We start from the raw sequence: 14,009 nt of genomic DNA on the forward strand, positions 1-14,009 counted from the left end.
CTGTCCTATAAAGGGGAGGATTCTGGGAGATCCATACCCTTAGGGAGAGTCGAGAGTAGTGCGTGTCTAATTTGGAGATACCGGAACTGTTCAGAGCTTGCCTTTTCAAACTCCTGACATAGTTGGGAGAATTGTATGACATTCCCGGATTTCCAAAGGTCCCCAATTTTAGAAATACCAATAGTATCCCACTTATCGAACCCTAAGGAACGTGACAATTGACCCAGCTGGTCACAATGCCAGAGCAGCGTAGCATGAGTAAGTTTGCCCTCCCACCCCAGACTTTTAGTAGCGTCTCTCCATATTTGCACGGCGTGCCTGGTCGGACAAGACATTTTTCTAAGACTTTGTGTATAGTGCGCCCTCAAAACCACCCCTGGGGAGGAGTCATCGATCGATCCGAAAGGCCCGGTCATCGTGCTGCCTATAGGTGCATTGATTAATGGCAGCAAGCAACGAGGCCCAGTAGTATCTTTTCATGTCTGGGAGTCGAATGCCCCTGTCGAACCACCCCAGTGTGAGCTTATGTGTGACGATGAGAGGTGGTTTTCCCTCCCATAGCAAGTCTCGAACATTACCCTCCAGTTCTTTAAAATACGAGGACGCACCGGAAGAGGAGTGTTCTGCAACATGTACAAAAGACGGGGGAGGGACATCATTTTGAGTAGGGCAGCACATCCCAGGAGGGTCAATGGGAGTGATTTCCTGTGCTAGACATCAGATTTAAGGTGCGCCAGTGGTGGCCGGAGGTTGGTGTCATAAAATCGCGTCAGGTCTTTAGATACCCAGATTCCCAGATATTTGAAGCCTTCAGTGGCTACCACCAATTCAAAATCCCGAGGAAGTCGAGGTCGTTGACCGCTGAGAACGTACAGCACCGATTTGGACCAATTGATCTGGTAACCGGCGTATCTGCCAAAAGTGTGGGAAATGTCTATCACCACATTTAGAGACTTTGCCGGGGAGGCAAGATAAAGCAGTATATCATCTGCATACAACGATATGTGGTCCTCCCACCCATAAGTCCATTTAAGGCCCCGAATAGCGGGGTCCTGCCGGATCCACGCTGCGAGAGGTTCCAGGGCCAAAGTAAAGAGGAGCGGTGACAGGGGACAGCCTTGCCAGGTTCCCCTCCCCAGTGAGAAGACAGGAGACTTCTGATTGTTTACGACCACTTGCGCCAATGGTTGACTATATAGAAGACGCACCCAGTTGATAAATTCCGGACCGAACCCGAGCTTGTGAAGCACCGCAAACATGTAGGGCCATTAAATGGTGTCAGAGGCCGAAGAGGCATCCAGTGACACCCCTACAGCATCCTCACTGATCGTATCAGCCCTACAAAGCACTGGATGCAAATGACGGAGCTTAAGAGACGTATTCCTAGCCGGCATGAACCCAGACTGATCCGGTTGCACCAAGTCAGGAAGGACTTGTAACAGACGAGTGGCAAGAACTTTTGCCAGTATCTTGGCCTCGCAGTTGAGGAGCGAGATGGGCCTGTATGAGGAACACAGGTTGGCGGGTTTACCCGCTTTGTGGATTGCAAGGATGTTGGCCAGTCTGTGATCCTCTGGAAGAATTCCTACCTCTTTACTTTTGCTATACATGGCAGTGAGAAAAGGGGAAGTCTTGTCTACTGTTAGTTTAAATAATTCTATAGGGATCCCGTTTGGGCCCAACGCTTTCCCCCCTCACAGATCATGAATGGCCTTCTCCACTTCAGTTACTGTAATGTCACGATCTGGGTTGATACGTTCATCCTCTGTAACAACTGGCATCCATATATCGCGTAAGAGGGAAGAAGCCTCCTCCTCTGCATAGGTCGTGTAGGAGGAGTACAGGGAGTGATAGTAACTACCGAACGCATTTGCGATGTCTTGCGGACCTGTGAGTCGGGAGTGAGAGTCAGTGGTAAGCTCAACCACAACGCGCCGTGCCCCATCTCTGCGATCTAGCCAGGCCAACAATTTGCCCGCCTTATGGCCTACATCGTAGATCGTTGTGCCTTAGCCGCATCTGTGGCCAAGTCCAGGAGTTCCTTGGTTTTGACGCAGAGCAGTTGGCACACTTCCTCCGAATCCTGCGATCTAACTGCCCATTCCAGTTCGAGGATCTCATCCTCAATTCGCACAATGGCAGCAGACTTCTCCTTTCATTGCCCTGCGATTCATCCCAAGACCACCCCTCGAACGATAGTCTTTTAGGCCTCCCAGAGTGAAATATCAGAGCTGACTGACCCCTGGTTTTCTTGAAAGTACAATTCAGTTTCAGATAGAGCCTTGGAGGCGTTGTAAGATACCACGAGTTGATCTGCGCCACACGGCCGACCGAAGGCTCTCCCACCTCCAGTGTACACAGAATCGGGGAATGATCTGATATCCCCCTACCCAAGTGCCGGATTTCTTTGACGGTGTGGAGATGATGGCTGAGTGTAAGCGCAAAATTAATGCGTGACATGGTGCGTTGGGGACCCGAGAGATGTGTATATTGATGTTCCACTGGGTGCCGGCACTGGCAGACATCCACTAGTCTCATTGCACCTAAGAAACTGTTGATCCTTTTGTGGGATAATGGCAGGTCTTTCTGGGGCCAATGGTCCAGGGAATCAGAGACAATGAAATTAAAGTCCCCTCCTATCAACAACTGCCAGTCCGGCAAACCCAGAAGCAGGTCGCCAAGATCAATAAAGGCCTGAGTACGGAGGGATGTATACTGATACCAGGTCAAAGGAGGCTCCCTCCCAGGTCCCAGACAAAGCTACGAATCTACCAAGCGGGTCCATATTAATCTTTAAGGGAAAGTATTTACGAACGAGGATACCCAACCCCCCGGGAACCAAAAGCAGAGTGAGCAGCCAGCCGAAAACCCCATTGTGACAGGGCCCTACAACTGTTGCCCAACATGTGGGTCGTCTGCAAAAACACAACATTCCGTGAGTGGCGTTTCAGGAATTGGGGAACCACCCCTCTCTTTATTCTGTCCCTCAGCCCATTCACATTCCATGAGAGCAAAGTATGTTTCTATTTACCCATAGTACTCATCACACAGGTTGAAAAATGCAATATGCCCCGGGGAGGAGCACAACCAGGGGGAAGACACGGAATGAGGTCATTATATTTCCCAGCACCTTGATCCATAAGGGCGTAGCCAACGCCGTGCCTGTTGCAATTTGTATCTGTGTCCAACAAAATAAGATATGCTGTACAACAACAATAACTCAACCAAAACACAAAGAAACTCCCCTCCCATCCACCCCCCAAATCCAATACGCATCTCCCAAAGCCCCTCTCCATGCCTCCCTGCTCCTCGGTACCAAAACTTCCCACCCCCCAAAATAGCAAAGTGCCTATCGCCCACCTTTCCGAAAACTTACGGGTGCGTGCAACCCAACCGAGCACTCATCGCTGAGAAATTATTTTACTGATATAAATATATTTTTTTTAAGACCTTTATTACACCAATCTGCAAGTACACAGCCTCTGGCCTACAACCCAATGGGCCGGCCAGAAATATTGAAACAGACGTGCATTCAGTTCCCAGGACACAGCCAAGATGCCGACAGCCAAAGGCCCGGCGGTGCAGTAAGCATTGACAAAACAGAACCGAACTTGCAGCAGCCATGACGAATCTCTTTGTAGCCTTAAATTTTATAGTCCATAGCCAAACTGTAGTAACTAAACAAACCCCCCCCCCTAACATTCTTCCCGGATCTTAGTTGGACAGCTAGACGAGCGGTGGAAGACACAGCAAGCATGTCGGGCGGTAATCATCGCATCACAGATAGACCCATAATGTATAAACACCTGAGGCATTAATGGAGAATAACCAATATCTGAATCACTGTTGTAGGACATCCGCAAGCAGGACCAGCACAGGTGGTGTTGCATCCTTGGCGAGACAGCGGGCGCATGCCCGAAGTAGCATCAGAGGGAATTGGCCAGGGGAACACCAACTGCCCGGCAGCTTGCCACCCCCAAGTCAATACCCCCGTGAACGGAGCAACCCGTCATGAGAAAGATACTGACCCAGCTCATTCATCGTCAGAAAGCTTTGCCAACATGTAAGTGGTGTAAGGTCCCCAAATATCTATCGGGCGGGAGCCCTCTGGCAGCTCCTCATAATAGCATGTCAGCTGATCCCGACAATACGCCATTTCTTGCAACCAGGTCTTCATATCCGGCGCCCTCCTCCCTCCCCAGCAGGCCGCCACTCTACGCTTGGCTAACTGTAGCGCCAACGCAACCAAGCGTCTCACACTCAATGGAATACCATGCCCAGCAAACATACACGCGGGTCTATATCAATTGTCACTGAAGTCATGGCAGTCAGTGCTTCCGTCACATCCGTCCCAAACTTAGACACACTCGGACACGTCCAGGCCAAGTATAGAAAATTGGCTACTGCCATCCCGCAAGGCACACACGCAGGGGTGTCACGTAGCCCATATTTAAAAAGCTGCTCCGGAGTGTAATACCATTGTTGTAAGAATTTATAGTGTATGAGCCTAAAATTCCCATTAGCAGCAAATTTGCCAGTCATAGCACAACACTCCGCCCAGTCATCATCCGACAGTGGCTCCAGCAGATACGTGTCCCATCTAGCCCTCGCAACCACAGTCACATCACTCTCATCTTCTTGCGATACCTTGTACAATTTCGATATCAGTTTCACTCGAGAAGTAACCGTATACATCAACTGCAGTGCATTCAGTGTAGGCGGTTCCATCGGAAAGGACGGATAATGATCACGCATCACGGCGCGCAGCCTAACATAGGTGAAAGTAGCCATAGTGCCATTATTCGTTTGGTCCAGTATCGTCTGCAAGTCAATAAATTGGCCAGCTGGGAAAATATCCCCCATGGTGTGTATCCCAGTACCATGCAACAATTGAAGGGCGCCCACATCACTCGAGACCGAAATGTGCGCATGATACAACAAAGGCATGGCTGGTGCAAAGAGTAGTAGACGATCTGCGCATTTCCCTAATCCCCTCCAGGCCTTCACAGTACATTGCACCGTGTCCATCACACCCTTCTCGTACACCGAGTGTGGATTTACAATCATCGCCTTTAAGGGCAGTGGATAGGTCGCCCCAGCTTCAATCGCTACATGCGGCGTGTACGGTGGCGCCAAGATCCAATAAGATGCAAAGTGAGCTTGTGCACACAAATAATACAGTCTCATGTCCGGAACCGCAAATCCACCCTGCTCATATGGTTTGGTCAGGGTTTCCAATTTTACTCGAGGTTTCTTCCCCCCCCAGGCCAATGTAATTAACAAGGATTGCAGCATTGTAAAAAAATTAGTTGTTAGAGGAAGTGGAATGTTTACAAAATAATATAAAAATTTGGGGAGCACCACCATTTTAATCAGGGCTACACGACCCGCATATGACAGAGGTAGTCGTATCCAGCGTGCAACCTGATCTTCTAACTTTGAGATCGCCACCCCGTACTTGGCACGGATCATTTCTTGGGTGTCTCTGTGGATCCATATCCCTAAATATCGAACTGGGTCCGTGGCCCATTCCAATGGAAACTCTATCAGAAATGGATGAGTAATATCAGTTAAAGGCAGCAATATAGATTTTCCCCAGTTTATTGACAGGTCAGAGAAGCGCTCAAATCTGACATATTCCCAGAGCACACCATCTAAGTATCTGTTTGGCTCCCAGACATAGAGCACCATATCATCGGCGTACATAGATACTGCCAAGGAGCGAAGATGAAAACACAAAGCAGAGGATGCATGTCTCTGCCGCAAAATACAGGCTAGGGGTTCCAAAATTATAGCAAACAGTAAAGGTGATAGCGGGCATCCTTGCCTCGTACCTCTCTGTACAGCAAACGGCGCTGATATTTGACCGTTAACTTGCACTCGCGCTACCGGATTGGTGTATAATAAGGGGATCAGGGAAGTAAAAAAAAACGGCAGACCCATGCGATGCAATACCGCCACCATGTATTTCCAGGCCACAGAGTCAAACGCTTTGGCAGCATCCAAAAGGACCGCTATCGCAGCTAAGTCAGGTTTGAGTAGATGAAGGACTGCAAATAGTGCTCTCAGGTTATACGTCGTCGAGCGCAACGGCACAAAGCCTGATTGATCCGGCAATACCATTACAGGCAATAGCAATTGCAGGCGCGTAGCCAGCACCTTGGCAATAATCTTAACATCCATGTTCATTAGGGAGAGAGGCCGATACGACTCGCATCGGTCTTGTAGTTTCCCTGGTTTCGGGAGGACTACTAGCAGAGCCTCCCTCATCGTCGCCGGTAGTTGTCTCTGTTCTAAAGCCGCCTCCAAAACCATTGCCAAATGCGGCAGCAGTAAATCTACATATTCTTTATAGAACTCGGATGGTAGGCCGTCGGTACCAGCAAACCTGCCATTAGACAACGCCGCAATCGCATCCCTCAGTTCCCCCTCAGTGATGTGTTGCATCAGAAAGTGTTGCTGCCCCTTCGAGAGCCAGACCAGCGCTATATCCTCTAAGTAGTTCGCTATTTCTCCCTCACCTGCAGTTTCCTTATATTCATACATGTCGGTGTAGTACTGCATAAAGCATTCTAGAATACCTTCCCCATCCGTCACTGTCCTGTCGCCGTCCCTGATTTCCTGTACTCCGCAGTGCTTGGCCCAAGGATCCTTGAGCCTATCTGCCAGCCCCCGTCCAGGCCTACCACCCTCGCCATAATACCGTGCTCTAGCGCGCTTGGATAAATATTTTACTTCCTGTTCTGGCAGCTCATTGTACTCGGTGACCCTCGAGCGTATTTCAGCCAACAGACCGTCAGTCGGCTGCTGCTCACACTGTCGCTCCAAACTCAGCAGCTCACGTTCCAGTCGATCCATGGAGTCCCTGAGCGACTTGAGCACTCCAGCTTGCATTCCGAAACATGCTCCCCGCATTGTCACTTTGAAAGCCTCCCATACCCCACCCGCACTTGACACCGAACCAACATTCTTATCAAAAAAGGCTTCAATCGTCTCACACAGTCGCTCACGAAACACCAAGTCCGTCAAAGCCCCGGGAGATAACCGCCATGTGAACGGGGCATGTGCATGCGTTGGCAGCCTTACTTCCATCAGCACAGGCACATGATCAGATAACGTGCGAGGCAAATGCGCCGTCCTCGCCACCCAGCCACTAACATCTTTCGTCACCAGCCAGTAATCCAAGCGCGACCAGGTATCATGTGCAGACGTGTAGCAAGTGCCCTCTCTCACACCCGGATGTCCTAGCCGCCACATATCCACCAACCCCAGGACCTTCATCCCATCCTGAACCGCCCCACATGCACGTTTCATTGTAGCCTGTTGCACCTCCTTTTTATGCAAACCCCGGTCCAGCGTCACATTCAAATCCCCCTCACAAATAATCGCAGATGGGGGCAACTTATAAACCTTATTCCACAACGTGACATAGAAGTCCGGGTCATCAATGTTCGGTCCATATACATTAACCATCGTCATCAGTGTACCACACAGTTTACCATGTAGTATAATGTAGCGACCTTCCTTATCTACTTCCTCATGCAAACACACAAAGGGGACATTCTTTTTAATTAGAATCATAACACCCCTGGCACATGAAGAATACCAAGTGGCCACTCTCGTTCCCGCCCAACGACTAGCCACTGCGCCAGCTGCCTGGCCGCTAAGATGCGTCTTGTGCAAGAAGACAATCTGCACCTCGTGCCTATTCAGATATGCAATCACCTGCCTGGTCTTTTGTGGCCTGTTGAGACCCCGCACGTTCCATGTCACCCAATTGAGTTTCCCTTCTTTAGCCATAAGTGTATATAGGGTATACATCCAGCCAACTGTCCAGTAAGGTCCCTTTATTCCAATAAACAGTGATTGTACCACCCACCTCCACGGTCCACCAATTATGTGCCCCATGATATTGTACAGAGACCTTCTTGTGATCTACCATGCGTACCCGCCAGCAAGAACAGATCTCACATCGCCTCCATCCAACCAGCCATCTCATAGCAGCCGCCCCAACTGTCCAAGACCACCCCCTCAGTGTCACCCCGCCCGTAACAGTTACATACATAGAAATAGACCAAAGTGCAAAACCAAAATTGCCCCAACTTCCCAGAGTCTTACCTGCCCCCCCTCCCACTTCGGCCCCCCCAACCAGCCAAAGCAAACCCAATTCCCCCCACCTCCCTCCCCCCAGCCAACACGCAAACAGAGTGTGGGGTATTCCCATATGTGGGGGCTAAGAGGCACAAAACTCCCGCTTTCAAGGAAAGCAGGAGGTGACTAAGCCGCCAGGATATGCAATCCATCCCTGTCGTCCCATGCCTACCCCGGCCACATCCACAGTATCCAATGCATAGACCAAAAAAAAATATTGGTGGATGCCCACCTCCCAATGAGCAACAGATGTCCTGACATAACTCTTCAACTATACATCGCAGTTTGAACTAAACAGGTCATAACGGTGCTTTACTATTGATAAGAGCCAGTGCTACAACACACCGATCATAAGACAAGGCCCATAAACTGTAGCGCAGCATCCCAGACTTCCCATTGGTCGGATCCCAAGTCCCGCAACCTCAATAGATGCACAACAGTCCCAGATCACCTCTGTGATATGCCAACAGCGAGTTTGCAATTCTAGAGAACACATAGCCTCCTGACTCACGAAAAACTTGTAAATTTGAAAACCAAGCAGCACCTGCAAGAAGAAGGGTTAGTCTGACAGAAAGAGCGACCCATCTGCACTAAGCAAGTCACCAGAGGCCCGTTAACAAACAGCTATGCATGCCCCAATCGGAGGAGCACAGTCAGTGATCTTCAGTCAGTTCATCATTCCCGTCCTGCGCCCTGGCCGAGTCTCTCTTGAGCTTCTTCTGCTTCTTTGCGTATTCCATGGCTGCTTTTGGCGAGCTAAAGAACTTGTTATCGGAGGGTGCTCCTATCCGCAGCCGCGCTGGGTACAACATAGCATATGGAATTTCCTCTGCCCTAAGAATCTGTTTCACTCCAGCAAATTCCTTTCGTGCCGCTTGTACGGCCATGGTGAAGTCTGGGAAAAATTCCAACTTGCTACCCTGATAGTCAATGGTGCCTTTTTCCCTCGCCAAGCGCAGCAGCGTATCCCTGTCCCTATAATTCAAAATCCGAGCAATTATGGAGCGTGGAGGTGCCCCAGGTACCGGTCGCTTTGCCAAAGAGTGGTGTGCTCGCTCTACGATAAACATTTTAGAAAGCTGGTCAGAGCCAAATATCTCCACAAAGAGTCTCTCCATGAAATCTTCCATTCTGCCCACATTCGTTGATTCCGGCAGCCCAGTGACGCGGATGTTGTTGCGCCGGGACCGCCCTTCCAACTCCTCATTTTTAGCCTGTATTACCGCTAACACTCACCACCCCCTTTCATGAATCGTTTTGGCCACTATAGGAGTGGCAGGGTATGCTCAGATGTGAGTCCCTTGCTCACTGTACCATCAGGATTCAAGCAAGCCGGGCCGAAGACGGCTGTAATGCCAGAAACCGGTCCCCGGAAGCTTGTTTCCTTTCCAGTAAAGAATTGGCTTGGTAGTTTGGTCTGCCATGTTCCCATGATGCACTGGGCCAGGGACAGACTAATTTGCATATAGCCAGGTTCTGAACTGGGATGGTGCAGTGAGCTAAAAAACGGTGATGGATCAAGCCCTGATCTTTTGACGGGGTATGAGTGTTCTGTTTAATTCAGATGCTCTGTCCATCACCACCCCCTTTCATGAATCGTTTTGGCCACTATAGGAGTGGCAGGGTATGCTCAGATGTGAATCCCTTGCTCACTGCACCATCAGGATTCAAGCAAGCCGGTCCGAAGACGGCTGTAATGCCAGAAACCGGTCCCCGGAAGCTTGTTTCCTTTCCAGTAAAGAATTGGCTTGGTAGTTTGGTCTGCCCTGTTCCCATGATGCACTGGGCCAGGGACAGACTAATTTGCATATAGCCAGGTTCTGAACTGGGATGGTGCAGTGAGCTAAAAAACGGTGATGGATCAAGCCCTGATCTTTTGACGGGGTATGAGTGTTCTGCTTAATTCAGATGCTCTGTCCATCACCACCCCCTTTAATGAATCTCTATAGATTGCAGCGTTTTCTGCATGGCGAGCAGCGTGGCCTCCAAGTTCGGTGCACCCCCTACAGCTCCGGGTGTTTCAGCATCTGACAAACCTTGCGACGAGGGCGCCCCAGTTCTGCGTGTTTCAAAATTTAATTTGGGTTGATTTCTCTCAGGCCGGCCCATAGCACCTGTTGTTGCTATACACACCCTCTTATGAATCTCAAGCCACTGTTGAGCAAGCACGGTGTATCCCAAAATGGCGGCACCAGCACGGGAGCTGCCCAAATGTCACTGGGATCAGATCAATGTCCCAACCACTCTCCCGCAGGTGTAGATAAATGCAGCCCTCAATCGAATCACCCCACAGAGCCAGCAGGAGTTCAGCGCCCAAAGTCAGCTTAATCGGACGCCACCTACAGACAGAGCCCCGGTCTCCCTCCCGCTATTGCCAAACTGTTGCTGCAGGTCCACACACAAGTCAGGCCAGATAGCCACACTCGTGGTCACTGGTCAATAAGCAGGGAAGCACGGGCACGCCGCAACCCAGCGCCTCCTGTCCCGGCCAGCAGCCCACCCCTGCCAGCCACAGCTCACGCGGCCAGGTCCGGGGCAACCCAAGCCCACCTCTGCAGCGACCGTTACCGCCAGGCCCTAGCCCCACTCACCGCAACCAGCGCAGGCAGATGCCCGACTTCGCCGACAGCCGCCAGCTCCACCTCAGCGCCAGGCAACACCTCCGGTCGGGTCTTCCCGCAGCAGCTCCACAGGGCCTCCCGGGCAGCGCCAGGGCCGTCCTCAATCCCGCTCTCTGTTTGAGGGAGAAGCCGCCAATATCCCAGGCCGAGCTCCGGTCCGATGTCGCTCGCACGAAGCCCTCCTGAAGCGGGACGCGTCCCGCACTGTCCCCGCAGATCGCAGCTCACAGGGTAGTTTTCAACACCGCCACTCAGAGCACCTCAACCCCGCTCAGCAAGGCCCGCCCCAGGCGCCAGCGGCGATCCGCTCCCGGTCACAGTTGGCCCGTGTACTCTCCACGCGGCCACGTCCGCGTCGGCACCGTGAGGGCTGGAATTACATGCAAATCAGGGCTGCAGGTCCTGCACCAGGCTCAAACCTCTCCACAGGTAACCAGGCACAATATTCCGCCGGGGCAGAGAGCGACAGTATCTGGATTAAGTGGATTAATAACGGATATTTAGCTTAGTCTGGCAGAGCCTCACTGATGTGCGGCCATCTCGCCGTGCGCCCTCTAGCGCCCCCCCTTACTGATATAAATATTAATAGCCTATTGGGCTTATACTAATAGCATTGGCAAGGGCCCAGTACACACCCACTAACACCCACATAGTTAACAATGGCAAAGGTCAAGGAGTTCAGAGCAATAAAGCCATCCATGACAGTCCGGCCCAGTACAACAAAAGTCTGGTGCAATTGACTGAGTCAGCTCCTGCCCCGCAGCCCTCGATCTTAATGGAAACTGTCAAACATCCACAGGAAATTTATACAAACCAGTTATTCGGCACCACCCGCCGTCTCATTTCTGTCCTGAAGAGGTGAGCCACCATCTGAGGCCCGGGCATCTCCATCCATCCTCATGACCTGTGCCTGATTGTGCCAGCCCTCCAGCCAAACTAAGGTCTCCTCTGGACTGGTGAAGAATCAGGATTTCCCCTCCAATTCCACCCTCAAGTTGGCCGGAAACATCATAGCATATTTCAAGTCCTTGACCTGTAGCACTTTCTTCAGTTCCAAAAGGCTCCGTCGTTGTCTCCTCACCATGAGGGTGAAGTCTGGAAAGAAGGTGATGCAACTGTTTTGGAATTCCAGTGGCGGGCCAGACCAGGCACACTGTAGGATGATATCCCTGTTGCAGAAATTGAAGATCCAAGCAAGAAGTGGTCTCGAGGGGGGGGGGATTGGGGGAGAACAGGCCTCGGCCGGCCCCCTGGCACCTGATGTGCTCGCTCCACCGAAAAGAAATTGGAGAGTCCCTTTGGCTTGAGATAGGTACTGATCAGCTCCTCCACAAATAGATCTGCTGAGGGCCCCTCCGCTCACTCAGGTACCCCAATTATATAGACATTGTTACGTCTGGAGCGTCCCTCATAGTTGTCCAGCTGGGCTTCCAGATTGTAGCTTGAGTTTGCAGCTCCTCCATCTTCCTCTGCAATTCTGACATGTCTTCCACCAGAGAGGTTGCCTTGATTTCAACGTCTTTCAATCATGAGTTCATTGAGCGTATGTCTTCTCTGATAAGAGACACCTCTGTGGACACCGTGGACACCGTATCGATACGCGACTCCAGTGACGTGCGGACTGTGGTGATGGCCTCACGGATGTCCTGCAGCGTTGGTTCTTTCTCCTTCCCACCTGGCTCGGATTTGCTGTTCGCTGTCGACCCCCCTTTGGGGCTCATGCCGGAGCCTCCCTCCCAGGCGTACTTTGTCAATTTTGCCTGGAGGTCTGCCTTCGAGCTACTGCCCCCTGCCATGATGTATGGGGATTCCACCAACAGGCTGACTTGTGGCTGGTGTCAGATATTACGTGCGCCAATCAACGGAGAAATCACCAAAGTCTTTCTGTCAGCACTATGCAGACCGGTCGTTGGAGGAATGCAGGCCCCCGATATCCTGTGTCTGGGATCCCCTCTTACACCGGAGGGTGGGCAGGTGCGTATCACGTCTACGCCAAAAGCACACTCCTGCTCTGCACAGGGAGTAAAGAAGGGAGGGGAGAGAGGCCCTTACTGCAGACATATTGTGGCGGGCGGCAGAGCTCTCTTGTGGCACAGTTGCTTGCTGATGGCGGGTGGGAGGGCAGCGCAGTATTTCCCACAGATGGCTACAGCAGCGTCCCAGCCGGAGAGTCTTTAATCAGGTACGCAGCAGGACAAAGACCAGTCTCAAAGCCGCTCCCATCCACTAGTCTCCTCAACCATGCGGTCGTGTAGCAGAGCTAGTGGCCATGTGGCGCTGTGAATCCAGCCCCGCTCCCCTCTTGGTGTGTGCAGGCGCCGAATGATCTCCTCACCATCTGACTTTCAGCCCGGAACCGTTCTGAGCACCCGGTCCATGCGGCACCAGGCACTTAAAGCGTTGGGTACGCGCCAAAGGAGGCCAGCGCTACTACCGATGCCAGTGTTGATGCGCCATACCTGCCGGTCCCCAGGGTCTTTACTCCACACTCTGCCCCTTTGTTCAACAGAGTAGCGGCGGGGAGCGGAGGACAGCTGTCGCTGCCCGGGTCTGTCCTTCAAGCTCTTCAATGAGCCGTTTCCAGGTGCTTCACTGCTCCGCTTTCGGAGACAGCTGACCCGATGACCACGCACCGCCGAAGATCCTCTTGGCTAACAGCCCTCGCGGGCGCGCCCTTGCCTCAATCCGGCACGATGACGGAGATCTCGGCGATCTGGTTCCACACCTCTGTTTCAGCCGCGGGCGGTCTCAAACTGTTCAGCAGCCCTTCCGGTGTACAGTCAGCGTTGTGAAAGCCCCAATCCAGGCAATATAATACAGATTTTGAAGCTGATTCGGTACTTGATCGGGTTATGGAAAATGTATACGTTTGGATTATGGATGGGTTATGGTTAGACTATTAGAATATATGTAAGTGCTGTGGATAGAATTAATTAAGTATAAAGTTTAGGTCTAATGCCATATTTTGTAACTCTTGCACTCGTTATTTTGGATTGTTACAATGAATTCTTCCTTTTACTACTAGCATGTAGTGTTTCCACCTGTCTGGACCACATATTTTTATGAATTATGTAGTTTGATTTGTCTGAAAAGTCAAGAAAGTGTTCATTTGTTTCAGAGCGAAATGTATTCTGTATGCATTCCATTGCAGACATGAATATTCGTTTACAACAGCTCAATGCTTGTGTGGCCTACCAAGACTGAAGCATTTTATCAGTGTTCTACCAACAGACAAAC

Source organism: Lissotriton helveticus, chromosome 4_1 (genome assembly GCF_964261635.1).
Source record: "Lissotriton helveticus chromosome 4_1, aLisHel1.1, whole genome shotgun sequence".
Classification (NCBI taxonomy): Eukaryota; Metazoa; Chordata; class Amphibia; order Caudata; family Salamandridae; genus Lissotriton; species Lissotriton helveticus.